Here is a 13,903-nt window from a genome sequence, read left to right on the forward strand (position 1 = left end):
CAGCACCCTCAGCTGCAATAAGGAAACGCAACACCCTCGGCTCATCTCTAAAATACCAAAAATACTTCCCAGGTTGGAATTTGAAAGATTTGRAAGAGATCCTGACGTGCTGCATTCTCACCAAGCCTAAATACTGCCGTGAAATTTGAGGTTATCTATTGATCATGGCCCAAATCTATGTGATAGAGCTGGGAAATGATTAGGAGTGGTTTCCTCATTTTGTGTTGAAACTATTTAGTGGAAATACAGTAGCACATTCAGATGCTTTCAGTAAATTAATTCGCACAGAATTCCGTAAATCCTGAGATGCATCCGATGGAATAGACAACTGCTCTCATCTACCAAATAAAGGGACCTCTGTAGTCACAYGATCCTTTACACCATTAGGTGCCACGCAGGTGTGGAGAGTAGACCATCTTGCAGACATTTTGCCTAACAACTCTTTGGTTAGGATTCCTAAATCGATAAAAAGAATCGCAGAGTCATTGCACAGAACTACTCACATCACACTCTGAAAAACGAGTGCCTAGAAACCAAAGCTAGAGATGGCACAGTATTTGCAAAACAAAGTGTACACAGGAATGGTCAGACAAACGAGGCTAAACAATAATCAACCATTATTTTTGTTTGCTATTCCCYCCACCCCGTGAATGCAGAAACTACTGAAACAGAATAATGGTTGTAATGGGGTCTCAACAACAAGTTCTGCAACAGTCCCAACAACGCTACCTACCGGTTCTGTTCAGAAAGGGAAGAACATTGTATACAACAAAGCTAGGAGCAATTTGGGAAACACTTCCCAAATCCAAGTTAACAAACCCTTTTCACAGTAAAAGGCATCCAGGGATTTCAAATGAGCATGACTTAWCAGAATCAAAACTGAAGAGTGCATTCAAAATATGATACCACAAAAGGAAAAAGCCTAAAACCTAATCGCTGTGAAGGGTGTGGATACAATTTCATTGTTTGCTATTTCATGCTAAAGACCCTTTGGAGTTTCCCAGATGCAAAACCAGGAGAAAGTTTCCCGCTTTATAACAGCTGTGATAGCTACGAGTTATCAGAACAAGATTTTACTGGAGACAGAAGACTGAAAGGATGAGAGTAGCAGAATATAAATTGAATTTAGAATCAGTCACACCAATGTGACCTTCTCACCCGTCATTTATTTTTTGTTATTAAAACTTTCAAAGGCACATTGAAGTTGCCTTTGAAATTACACAAGCAATGATAGAACGCAAGTGCAAAGTGACCAACTTCCCCAGCTGCAAAAACTGAATAMCAAAACATTTGTATGGTCAAAGCCACAAGGTGCATGCTGCAATACCATAGAGAGCTAAAGAGTGCAGGTAATCGCAGAGCTTTTTACAAATAGGAGATAACAGAATGGCTGTCAATACCATCTGTCAATGCCAGGATTAAATCTGGATGAATTGATAGGGAATCTAAGTCCCAGCACAACTCCAAACTCAAGTTCAGCAGCCCCTTGTTCTCTTTCACTAGTCCTAGTACCAACACAGTCTCCTCATCAGTTATACAGCATAGCTGCAGCACAGGAGCCACCATAGAACAACCTACAAGCCACACAGGGGTGCAGTTGATCACCTACGATATACAGAGACTTTGCTGCAGAAGCTAAATGCTGCTGCAAGGTTACTAGACTTTGGTCTAGACATACCACAGTATAGTAGTGCCTAAATGCTGTCCTGGAGGTTAATACGTTTCTGCTCATGTGAAGTTATTATTTGGATTCACACATTCATTTAGAAAAACATCACTTTTCCATTGCTCTAGGCATAAGCAATCCTCAAACACAAACCAATACAGTAGTACTGTACAGTAGTACAGTACTAGCTATTACAGCATTAGCTATTACACCAAAATGGAAGAGGACTCAGATTCCCTGGCAATCACAACAGAAGAGTCAAAGTTACTGTCCGAATCAGCAACTCCTGGCATCCAAACTTCAAAACTGAAAAGTGGGACCTTCCAGGCAAACACAGAATTTTCTGTACAGAGTATGGGCCTCACAAACAGAGATAATTATCAGATAACATGTCCATTTTTTTTTTTTTTTTTTTTTGGAAAATAATATATGCATGTGTGCAGGGGGGAAGAGGTGTGAGGAAAGTTGTGTTCTGCGTTGAAGAATCTGGCCTCACCAAAGTTTGCGTGTTTAAAGATGAGAATAAACTGGAATAAAATGTTCCTCCCCCCCCCTTTTTTTTAAAAAAAAAAAAAAGTTTAACTTTCTTCTTGTAGTTTTAAAAGCCTCTTTGAACTGTTAAAAAATAGTCACAATTCACACTCCTAAGATCTGAAAAGATAGTTTGCAGCTGGGAGTAGATTTTTGCATTTCAGTCATCARTCCCTCAAAAAAGAGATTTATAAGGTTGATGTCAACAGTTTCTAATTACAGCATTGGAAGCTTCAGCCTTGTCTTATTATCATATTTGGTAATGAAGTGTTGATTACTTCCCCTGAAGAATCAAGCACTGCATGAAAGAGAATCACAGGACTGGCTAGGTGGCCTCATGGATATAATAAATAATGGTCACAAACCTGATGCCATTTTCTCATAAGTGCTACAAAGAAAATACAGCTTTTGTATAGAGGACTGAAGTTGAATAGCTCTATCCTGTCAATTCCCACTTGTAAAACAAAGGCAGTGTTAAAGAGTCGTTAGTCAGGAAGAACAAATATTTTATAGACTGTCACTGATAGACTATCTAGGCTAAGTATTTACTCACCATCATAGTATTTGAACTCCTTAGCAGGATGTACATTAGTTCAGCTAGATTTTCTGATTAGTGCTGCAAAACCTATAAGCGGAGGTTTTACCGAGAATGCTTCAGTTCCAAGCTGTTCTTGTCTGAACTTTTCATATACAGGATTCTGAAGCTTTTTTTTTAATATGTTCCCCAGAAAACCTGCATATCACAGTCTTGGGATTGTATGTCAATACAGTTTCCTGTGAGAAGGCAGGTCCCAACTTGTGAAGGGAGAAGTGATCATTAGGGACTAAAGTCGGTTCCTGTTGGTGAAGCCATACTACACGGTAAAATTGTTTAGTACTTCTTTGATAGACAGGCAGTCTCACACTTGCATGCACATACATACAGACTGGCTACTGGGATTCTAGGGGCCAACAAATGGAAAGAATGTATTCCTGTTGTATATCTCTTGTTCATCATATACATCTTCATTATCTCAAAGTTTTTCCTTCATCATAGAAATTGAAATTGCTTGTGTATAGGACCTAGTAATCAAGACCACTTCGACGCTTCAGCAAATTGGGCCATTGCCTAGAGCAGTGGGTTGCTTGCAATGGCTAAGCATCCGTTGCCCAACTGGCCTATTCCAGAGTTGAGATGAGAGGGGACAGCAATTACTACCAGTTGGGGAGGGGGAAGGGAACGAAGATGATGCCCCTTCCAGCAGCTGCTGTCACTGTGCTTTTGTCTGTCTACCTTCCCAGGAAGAGTAGGAACTGAAGAGTTTGCAGGGTTTTCCTTCCTATTTTCTAGTTGGCTGTTTGCCTAGTAGGAGTTGTGTACCGGGCCCTGATCTTCATGGCAGTACTTTCAGCTATGCTTGGAAGCTTTAATCAAGTTGTAGTTACCACATTTAGTGTCCCAAAATGCTTTTGTAGCATGAATCTGAACTTCAAGAATATTGTCTAGCTGTGGCAACAGAACTCAAGTAATGGACTTTACAGAGGAGCCTCCTGCAAACACGTTCCTAGGTATACTGGTTACAATGTTCTCAGCACATCTTCTCAAAGAGAATGGAGTCTGGGCTMCTTGCAAAGTGGACTTCTAAAGAATGGTCTAGGGTTTACTTGGCTCTATATTTATCAGAGTTTCATTTTAATTTTGGTAAATTATTGCTGCTTAATCATAGTATTTAAAGTAAACATTGATTTAAAGTAAACTACTCAAGTAGTTAGTAGAAAAGTTGACATGAAGAAAGCRAGGTTGTACTTTTAAGTAGCTTATGTGTTGCGTGTTGCAACATATGTYTGAGTCCAAAAATGTTCATCTACCCATCAGATCAATCACCTAATCCCTTGTTATTTGCAAGCACCGTAAACATTTGGGGAATTACTATCCTTTATTATATACGTGTTTCTCATACACACAGTGTATGAGAAATGGAGTAGTAATACTCCATTTCTGTARCAATTTTCACTTGTAGAAGTCAAAACTATTTAGAAAAGGATGGTGATTGTTATTTTACATTTTCTAAGGAGCCAAGGCACAGAGAGTGAGGCGATGTGCCAAAAGTCTCACAGACTCAAGACTCAGAGTCAAGCCTTGGTCTTCTGAGTTTTATACCGGGGTCTTGTTTTAGGAGTGGTATTTCCTCATAGCGAAGCTATCTATGCCAGAAGAGAAGTTTTTATTTGTCAGAATTATTTTTTAAAAGTTTCAGTTGAGCAAAAACTCCACCACATGATTTGGGATCATATAAACATTCAAAATAGATGTGAGAACATTTGAACTGAACGTTAGAGAAAGAGGCTTTTGGTTCTGTTTTTTAGTATACTAACTACCTGATTATTTACACAGTGTCTTGGACAGTTTTTGCTGGCTGCACCAAACCAAACTGTATATTAGAAGTGCAGTCATACCTTTGGCTTAAATATGAAATATCACAGCCACTGCACCCACAGTGGTAAAATGCCAGCAGCTCTTGCTGCCTTGACTATTTAAGGCTTCTGTGCAGTACCATCAACAGTGAGAAATTCTGTTAACAAGGCCTCAGCAGAGCAAGAAAACTGTAGGAGTCTCTGTAGGGAACCAGGTACACTTCCAGGTACACACTTTTCTCCTATACTTTTTAACTCAATAGTGCAACCGTAAATGTGATGGCAGGTGGGCAGCACTGAAAAAAACAAAGCCAAAACCAAACAGCATTTAACAGTAGTTTTGAAAGAAGCGCATTGTGACTCTGCAAGAAAAACTCCAGATCTTCCATGCAGTTATCTTTCAGTCTTTCATTTCTTTCCCGTTACACAGCAGCACCACAAGCAAGTTACAGATTGAAAAGCATYCTGTTAGCGTCTGCTTTAGCTTCAAACTCTCACTCATTATCCCTGTAAGCTCTTAGAGCCATAAAGAAGGATAACTAAAGGCAGGCTGGGCACTATGATAAACAGGGCAGTGGCTAAATGCTCTAGCCTAGCCTTGAATGAAATTCATGAAGAGCCATGGTGGAAGCTCACAGTATGCTGCACTAACAGGAACAGCGCATAGCGAGTACTGATACAGCATGCTTTAGCTGATCATTTTTTATTTTTGTGTAGTTCTGCTGAGGTCTTGTTAAATACTGACTTTGCTGCTATGAGTGAAAGCACTTCTGGGACCATAACACAGACACAGCCTGGGCTTTCTCTACACTATACATGGCTGAGTGTGGGGATTTGTTATTGTCTAAGGCCTTCCCTTAAGGCACACAGGAAGGGAGGAGAAGTTTGTTGCATCTGTGTTCACTCATGCAAAGATCGGCTTTAATCTGTAGCACACTGCATCAGAAAAGTTTAGAAAAAACCCTCTAGCTAATCAATGTAATAGAATTAACTGAAGATTGTTAGGACCAGGGTGCKCTCTCTCTCTCTCTCTCTCTCTGATAAGCATGTAACCACATAAAAAAAAAAAGTCAAAATCTCACTGACATCAAAATACGAGTGAAAAATGCACGCTATACACTTGAGCATTTTTTTCTGAATAAGGATGGAATGATAGATATTATTCTGGGATATGCATTTCAGATGTGTATACCTTGGAAGAGAGTCCATCTAGTATATCTCTAGGATCAGCATATTTGTATAGAGTGCAAATTATTATTGCAACTGCTGTTATCTTTATGTACTGTARTCATAATTGATTAAGTTATAAAAGGGTCAGAACCTTTTGTTCTACTTTTTATGATAAGCATCTTTTTAACATACACTGTTGGAGATCTTGTGCATCAACAGATAAAGTTAGGAGCTGGTATTGGGTGAAGTACAACAGACCATTGGCATTAGGGGCCAATCTTATTAAAATATTTGTTAACAATTTAAAAGAGAGAAATAATCAAGGAGGAGGAAATGCAGATAATGTATCTACTAACAACTAAAATCTTGAATAAATTAGATAAGTAGGACAGGCTGCTCAAGTTTTCTAGTCTCTCAAACTGCCTTCTAGTTTGCAGGACAAAGCAAAGTAGCTGTATTAGAGTCTGCTGTGTTTTCTACTCCCTGGCTGGCTGGCAGAGAAGATAGGATACTATGATCTGCAAATTCACTGAGGCCCATATTCTATAATATGGTATTTGAATACCGTGCCAAGTAAATTTAACTCTGCAGCTTCAAAAGTACCTCTGTTTGCAAAGGATCCATTCTTTGGAAGTTCAGACAGATATCAACTAACACATAACATGCTCTGTTTCTCAAACACGTTTTCATCTGTAGGTGAAATAATATTATTTCATTTACCATATTAAAAACTATAGATAAGCAGCCCTTTGCTACTTGTATTGTATTTCACAATACTTTTGCAAGTACCAGCTACCAACACCACCTCAATCAATTGATAATATTTAACTCAAAATCTGAACTTATACCTCATATAAACTGTTTTAAAAAGAAACATAAAAATCTAAACTTTTCCAACAGRGAGAATAACATGGAAAAAACAAACAAGCCACCTTTCAATGGAAAGTTTCTAACAGGTCTCATTTAACACAAGCCAATATGTAGAATGAAGGAAGAACCTAAGAATGTGAATTTGCAATCAGTTACTTGACCTGATCTCCAAATTGGTATGAATTAAAATTGCTCAGTTATCTTCAGCTGAGCATTTGGGCCATGTTTGTTTGGGTTTATGACATTAAAAATTTCACACACATGCACAAATGTTTTCTCCACTTTTTTCTTTCCCTGAAAATGGACTAGTGATTTTAAGATACCTCCTCCTCTTYCAAGAAAAATGCCTTTTACATTTCTCTTAGGATTTAGAACATGCCTTTATTCTAGACCTAAGCTACAGAATACTTCTATTTTACAAAAGGGAAGAGAAAAGGCAGAACAAAGCTTTGCCAGGTAATTTAAACCCAGCTGTCCTGTCTCTAGAACCTTTTTGCCACATACAGGATTTTTAACCCCATTTCTRTAAACAATATCTGCCCTGCTGAGTTTCAAAGGCACTGACAAAAAGCTTACCTTTAATCCTGTGCAGAACAGTGAATGATATATCTGAGATTAGGGAGGCAGTGTCAAAGATTTCTTCCTCTTTGTACTCTGATTCCACCTAGGTAAAAGCATACTGTTAAGACTGTTTAAGCGTACAAAAGCTCAAATCAAGTTTTAGCCAGCCTAGGCCTTCTAATTAATACATTAAAAAAAAAAAAAAAAAAAAAAAACACACACTTACCTTCAATGACGTTCCCTTCTCCTTCACCAAGGACACATTTTGTTATGCTTATGTGCTAACAGAGCGAGGGGAAAAAGGAAGTTGTAAGAAAGAAAGTGTAACACTAACTCTGAAGTATGTCACTTCTAACCAGCAATAATCTCTCCTCTTCTACCATCTTCCAGGGCCAAGATTTCTTCATGCTGTGTCACTAGCCTCCTGCATTAATAATGCATTAAATGCCCCCACCTGAGATAAACACAACAATTGTTACAGTTTCTGGTTCATCCAAGACAAATTTTAAATGCTTTACTTTCTGATTTCTAAACCTTTGGGATGGCCTTACTTCCTGTTTTTAAGATTTCTCTGAAAACAAGGGAATTTTTAATTTACTTCTTTTAATAAACACTAAGAGTCTCATGGACTCTGCTGATTCCAGCAGCTGGGCTTCAAGGAAAGCATCCAATGTATTTAAGCCTTAGAAAAAAACATGATAATTGAAAGTGCTCTATTCTATTTCCATATATGCACTTTTAGAAAGTATATAGGCACCTCACATTCACCCAGATTCTGTGGGCACACAAACAGCTTACACATGGAACCTAAAATTTTAATGTTAAACCAGAAGATGACTCTGATTTATTACCCCACATGGAAATAGATTAAAGGAAGGAGACATTCAGCAATGTTGTTGATAATTTTAACTAACATTTTTGCCCTATTAAAAATAATGAAGATGATGTATCTGAGTAACAAGTTTTCTAGTGATGTATACTCAAATAGTAATCATAACTTATTCATAGATTTATAAATAGAGTATATATAAATTTATAAATAGATACAAATTTTTAAACAGATTAAAACAAAATCCAAATATTTATATCAAAGTCATGGTGTTCAAATATGGAAAAAACAGAGTTAATTTTTTGCTGGTATTTCATGAAAACAAAACAAAACAAGAGAACATTTTACCAGAAGTAAAATACACAAAACTCAAAAAAAAAATCATGAAGGAATATATCTGGAGAAGGGGTTCATTATAAGCTCTCTAGAGAAAATATGGAAGACCAGTAGGTGACAGGCATCAACAGCTTCCATTGGTCTGGCAGCACAGATGGAAGTAACATGTAGAGTTGCCAATTTGATGACAGAAGTCATCAGAGGAAAGAGGAGACCCTGGCTACTCTTATGAAAGGAGGGACTTGGTTACAAAAGCAAAGAAAGTCAAGAGCTGAAGTTGTTCATGGAAAATTTGTATATTCTAACAGTAGCCAGATTGCAACACATTATCCACAAAAAATAGTATTGTTACAGAAAGGATATATTTTCCTAAATAAAATGGCCAAATTAAACRTGCAGCAAAAGAAAATCCTGACTTGTACATACGGAGCAAACAAGAGTTCTTAACCTCCTCCTACGGTGAACATCAGAGAGGGACTTCGATGTCAGGGAGGAGACCAGTCAAAGGAATCAGAAAAGACTAGCGCTGGAGAAGCGGATGTCTCAAACTGTTTGTGTCATGCATTAAGGATATGCTGTGATCACTAACTTCTCTACTTGGTTGTAAGAAGCAGCTTGCTGCCCCCAGAAGATGAGAGATGAGGTCAATGGGAAAGCAAGGTCTTGCCAGATTGTGGCTGTTTTTTTTTTTTTTTTTTTTTTTTAAGAGAGAGGAAATAATGTGTGCTGAGCAGCTGTGGCTCATACTAGGTCAGTCAGGAAGTCTAGGGCTGGGTTTTAAAAAGATACATTTTATTTCATGTTGTAGGAAAGTTCAGATTGTTTTTCTCAGAGAACAAAAGAACACGCAGAAAAACAAATTATCTGAAAAAAAATCCAAAGTTATAGTTCACTTACAGATAGCTACGTTATCAATGGATGTCATGTTTCACGCAGAAGAATGCAGCCTGTAGGTAGAATGATCTGCAGCTGCAGCTGCAATTGTTTTAGAAGTGTACAAGTTTTTAGCTAAAACAAGTGCGTCTTTGCATCTCTGTATGGATAGTAGCAGAAGACAGGACAGGAAAATGGCGGGAGATTATTAACTCTGCTCACACAGATGAAGAGCTGAGGCACAGTCTGTTTAAAGCTGAGGTTTCACATACATCTTCATCCAGCACTTAAAATGAAAAATGATACTCCCTCCTTCTGCTGTCCTTGTCAGCTTCTTTCCATCTCTGCCCTACCCAGCCTCCTGTGCTGGCACAAGTATTCGTGCTCCACAAGCCTCATCAGAGAATAAACCCGTACTGGTCTGGCAAAACAAAAACAAGAAAAGAAAAAGGAAACAATTCAGTGTTGGCCCTTGTAAAGACAAGATGGCTAAGGTATTTGAAAGCACTAATTCAAAACGAACATTATATATGCTTCAAATAGCGGAGAGAATGCCTGCCGTAAATATATCTTTAAATTACAAAATGKTTTTTAACATGTCCTTTCATGATCATTACCTACTAACAGTAAAGTAGCTGATAATCTTTACTACTGTGAATGTTCTTGAAAAAATAATATAACCAAAACACTCAAGAACTTACAATAGTCTTTAAACAGTAAAACTGGCTGAAATATCTGGAATTTGATCTGCATATTACACTGGTTGGTTATATCTGTCTTCTAATGAGGGAGCTGAGAAAGTGCTGTATGACTTCGTAATTAAGCAAAGCAGTAAGTGATTTCAAATCTGACTATGACTAACCCACCCCAGCCAGTTAATGACTGATTCCTACGGTCACAAGCAGAAAAGGAAAAAATCCATTTTGTCAAGACATTTAAGAATACTTAGAAATAAGTTAAACTGAAAATGCCACAGCTGATTTGCAAAAGAAGTGAAAATAGAATAAATAATGTGTCAGTGCTATACTCCTTGGAATAGACAATTTTGCAAAAAAGAATCACCAAATTTTGTGAAAACCTCCATGATGATAAAAACTATCAAAACTAATAACTTTTATTGAAATATTGAAGTAGAAAAACTGAGAGAGCAGTTACTGCCTTGGAAATTATATTTTTTTGCTGACAGGTACTGTTCAATTTTTTTTTAGTCATTCAAACATCAGGCCTTCATTTATATGTGACAAGAACAAATTCATTGCCTCCCCTGGGCAGTCCAAAATTGTGTTTAATTATCCTATCAAAAATCAGGCTTTTCAGAAAAAATTGGATCAGCTGAAGATAAAACAAATTGCAATTGCTCCTCATTGTGTGTGAGTTCATGTGTCATGGTGATTTAACATTACTTTCTTTTCATTTTTACTGTTTAAGAGATAAATGTTTTTACCAGGGCATAATGAACATGTCTTCTAATTAGGCTTTCCTTGGAGTGGAGAAAACAGTCTTTTTGGACATGTTTGAGTTGAGAAAAGACAAGGGAAAAAATGACCGTTCTTCTTGTACAACAGTTTTGAGTGACTACAGTAGGTGAAAATTCTAGTTGATTTTACAGAAAAATTTTTGTTAAAAAATCACAGACACATTTTTAGCAGTTGATTTGCAAAAACTTGTTCAGAAAATATCATCAAATTCCAAACAGGCATTCCTTATTTCTGTGGATTTTGCTATAGGCCCTTGAGAACAAAGATTATAATTAAACAAAGGACGTAACTGAGGCTGTGCTGTGGTTTTGTAGCATCAGGTCAAATTTTGAACACCATCTGAAGTGCTGCTGTTACGTGACCGCTGCTGGGCCATTTATATGTGTATKAGAACAGTGGTGGCTTATTTGCTTGTTCATACTGCTCCTTAGTTAAGGCCGGAAGCTGGTATGTTTAAACAAAACTCTTGCAAAGCATCCAGGAGAAAACAGTGAACGCTATGGAAATCAGGCGACAGTTTCTATTTTCTTTTCTCATTTGACTTCAGCTTTTTGGATGGCAAATACAATGGACATCGATAAGGCTGCAGCAAAGAAGACAGAGGAAGTTTTCTCCATACAAGGAACAGCGCTGTATATGGATCTAGAGAAAACAGCTGCACCCCCCAAAAAATGAGCCCTTTTTAAGGGAGTCAAAACATTGCATTGCAACATGGACTTCCGAGTCACCACCACAGCCCCTGCCCAGGTGCAAATAGGTCTGCACATGCACAGAGGCTGTCTGTAGCTCCGAGTTTTGCATGTCAGGGCAGACTTCCTCTTGGGGCACCAAACACAGCTGCACTCTTCTCAGCTCCACAACTGCTCTGCTCCTCGATGACTTTGGGCAAGGCTCAGTACCACTCCGTGCCTCAGTTTCCCCATCTGAAAAATGGAGATAAGTATTTTTATCTTTCCTGAGATCATCTTGCTTCAAGACGGAGGAAGAAGAGAAGGAAAGGCACTATTTKTGCCTACACTAGATAACAACAAGAAATGAGGGCTAATATTAGATTATCATTACAATTTRTGCCATTATTATTTTGCTACTGGAATGGTATCTACAGTAACAAAAATTACGCTGATATGTTTGGAAAATAAGTCCGTGCAAGCACGGCATTAAAAAAACAATTTGTACTTCTGAGGTCAATATACCAACTTTACTTATCTATTTCCAATTTCTCCTATACCTTATGATGGAATCATGTTGGCAAAAGAAGAAATATATTTAAAAACATCAGTTATCAGTATCAGTTATGGCAACTTTAACATCTTCTTTACTGTTTTCCTGAAGGCAAGGGACAATGTAATAAAAAGAAAGTCAATATTATAGCATTGGGGTTTGAAATTAGTGTGATAGATTGAATTTTAAAACAACATTGGCCATATCATTTACTTACAGATAATAAAACATAACAGAGCAAGTGACTTGTAGGTGCTGCCACTGAGAATATAACACAGAAGGAGCCTGCCAAAGTAATATTCCTGTTCATGTATCTCACATTGCATTTGTATGTCCCCTTTGTTGCCTTTCCTCAAGCTAGCAAGCTATGTTTTGTGTGCTGTAAGCCTCAACGGCTACAAGCAAATTTGCTTTAGCAAATTCATAATCATAACTTTCAGTTATGATTCTTGGTACTATCACCTTTAACCATATCCCTGGAAGAAGGCAGGTGAACTTTTTGCTAATGTGATGTTTGCCTTGTTAAAATGATGTGAGTTTGGATTTTTGACTGGAGGAGAGGAACGTAAGCGAAGAAATTACTGAAAAATGTCAGGGCACTGAGCAAATATTTTGCAAGTGTTTGCTGAGACAGTCAGCACATAGATAAATATCATCCTAGTGACACCCCCATATGGTGGGGGACAAAGTTCTTTGTTTATCTGTCTTGGCAGTGCAGGTTTGCTTCACCTCATGCCACCTTCACCAGCTTCAGTGCACAGCCTTTAACTTCTGGCAGAAGAGGCATCATAGCAAGGCAAGGAGCAGAGCCCTCCCCCCAGCCCTGCCTCACCTACTTGAGAAATGACAGCTGTAACTGCTCACCGCAGCTCTAGTATGTGCCTAGATCAAATTGGCACCCTATAGGGCTGGAGCAAAGTGTCTTCACGATCAACAGCTTTGAATGAGCTCCTTCCTGCTGTGATTTCAAGCCAATGACCCAGAAACACCAGTGAGCATCTTTGTTATCTAGATCCACATAGTTCTCCCCTTCCAAGCAGGTAAAATAACATCTGTGCTATTTGCAAACACACAGACACTTGTTTTGTCATACATATCAGGATCCACACCCTTTCTTTCAGTGCCTTCTGTGTCATTCTCCCTTTTAATCATAAACTAATAATGGCTCTATGAGCCCAAACATACCAGGTCAAGGTTTGTTATTAAGGCTGTGTATTTCTGCAGGTAATGAAGAAGGCATATCACTTCGGTTCACAGGAGGAGTTTGAAGGAGAAGGAGATACTGGACTGCTTTTCTTCTTGCCAGTGGGGACTGCAGGACAGAGAGAAAGCAACACAAACTCCATTGGCAAATGACTTAATTTTCATAATCTGCAGCAAATGGTCATTTTCATGATTATGCATGGATATTGGAAATAGGACACTGAAATACAGGCAGGATCCCCAACCTGAGAATAACCTCACCTCTGCCTCTGATCTTTATTTTTTGCTGTGTATAATCATCTCATTTTTTCTCTGCTACTTCTTCTGTGATACTGTGATGCCACTCACTGCCTTCATCCAGTATTAGCAGACTTTCTACTCAGGACTGATTTAGTGGAAGCATTGCTGCCTCAGCAGAATCATACAAGTTTCTGGTCTGACTCCTAAGAGCCTTTTTTTTTTTTTTTTTTTTTTTTTTTTTTTTTTTTTTTTTTTTTTTTTTTTTTTTTTTTTTTGTACTACACACCCACTTCATCTTTTTGACTACTCTCTTTCAAAAGGGAAATAGAATTTAGCAGCTAAAAATAACTGCATCAGCAAAGTCACCTCCTGGCGCACAGTATATGCACCCTGACAGTCTCCAGTGCAATGTCTTCTTCAGCCCTCTGACAGCTATAAAACCTTACAACACCAAAACAAAAATTTCTTTCTTTCTGTACCACAGCCATTCATTCACCTATATAGATGAAATTGCACAACATGATGAAATAC

The sequence above is a fragment of the Rhea americana genome, unplaced genomic scaffold, assembly GCF_003343005.1.
Source record: "Rhea americana isolate MKP2758 unplaced genomic scaffold, rheAme1 scaffold_24, whole genome shotgun sequence".
Lineage (NCBI taxonomy): Eukaryota > Metazoa > Chordata > Aves > Rheiformes > Rheidae > Rhea > Rhea americana.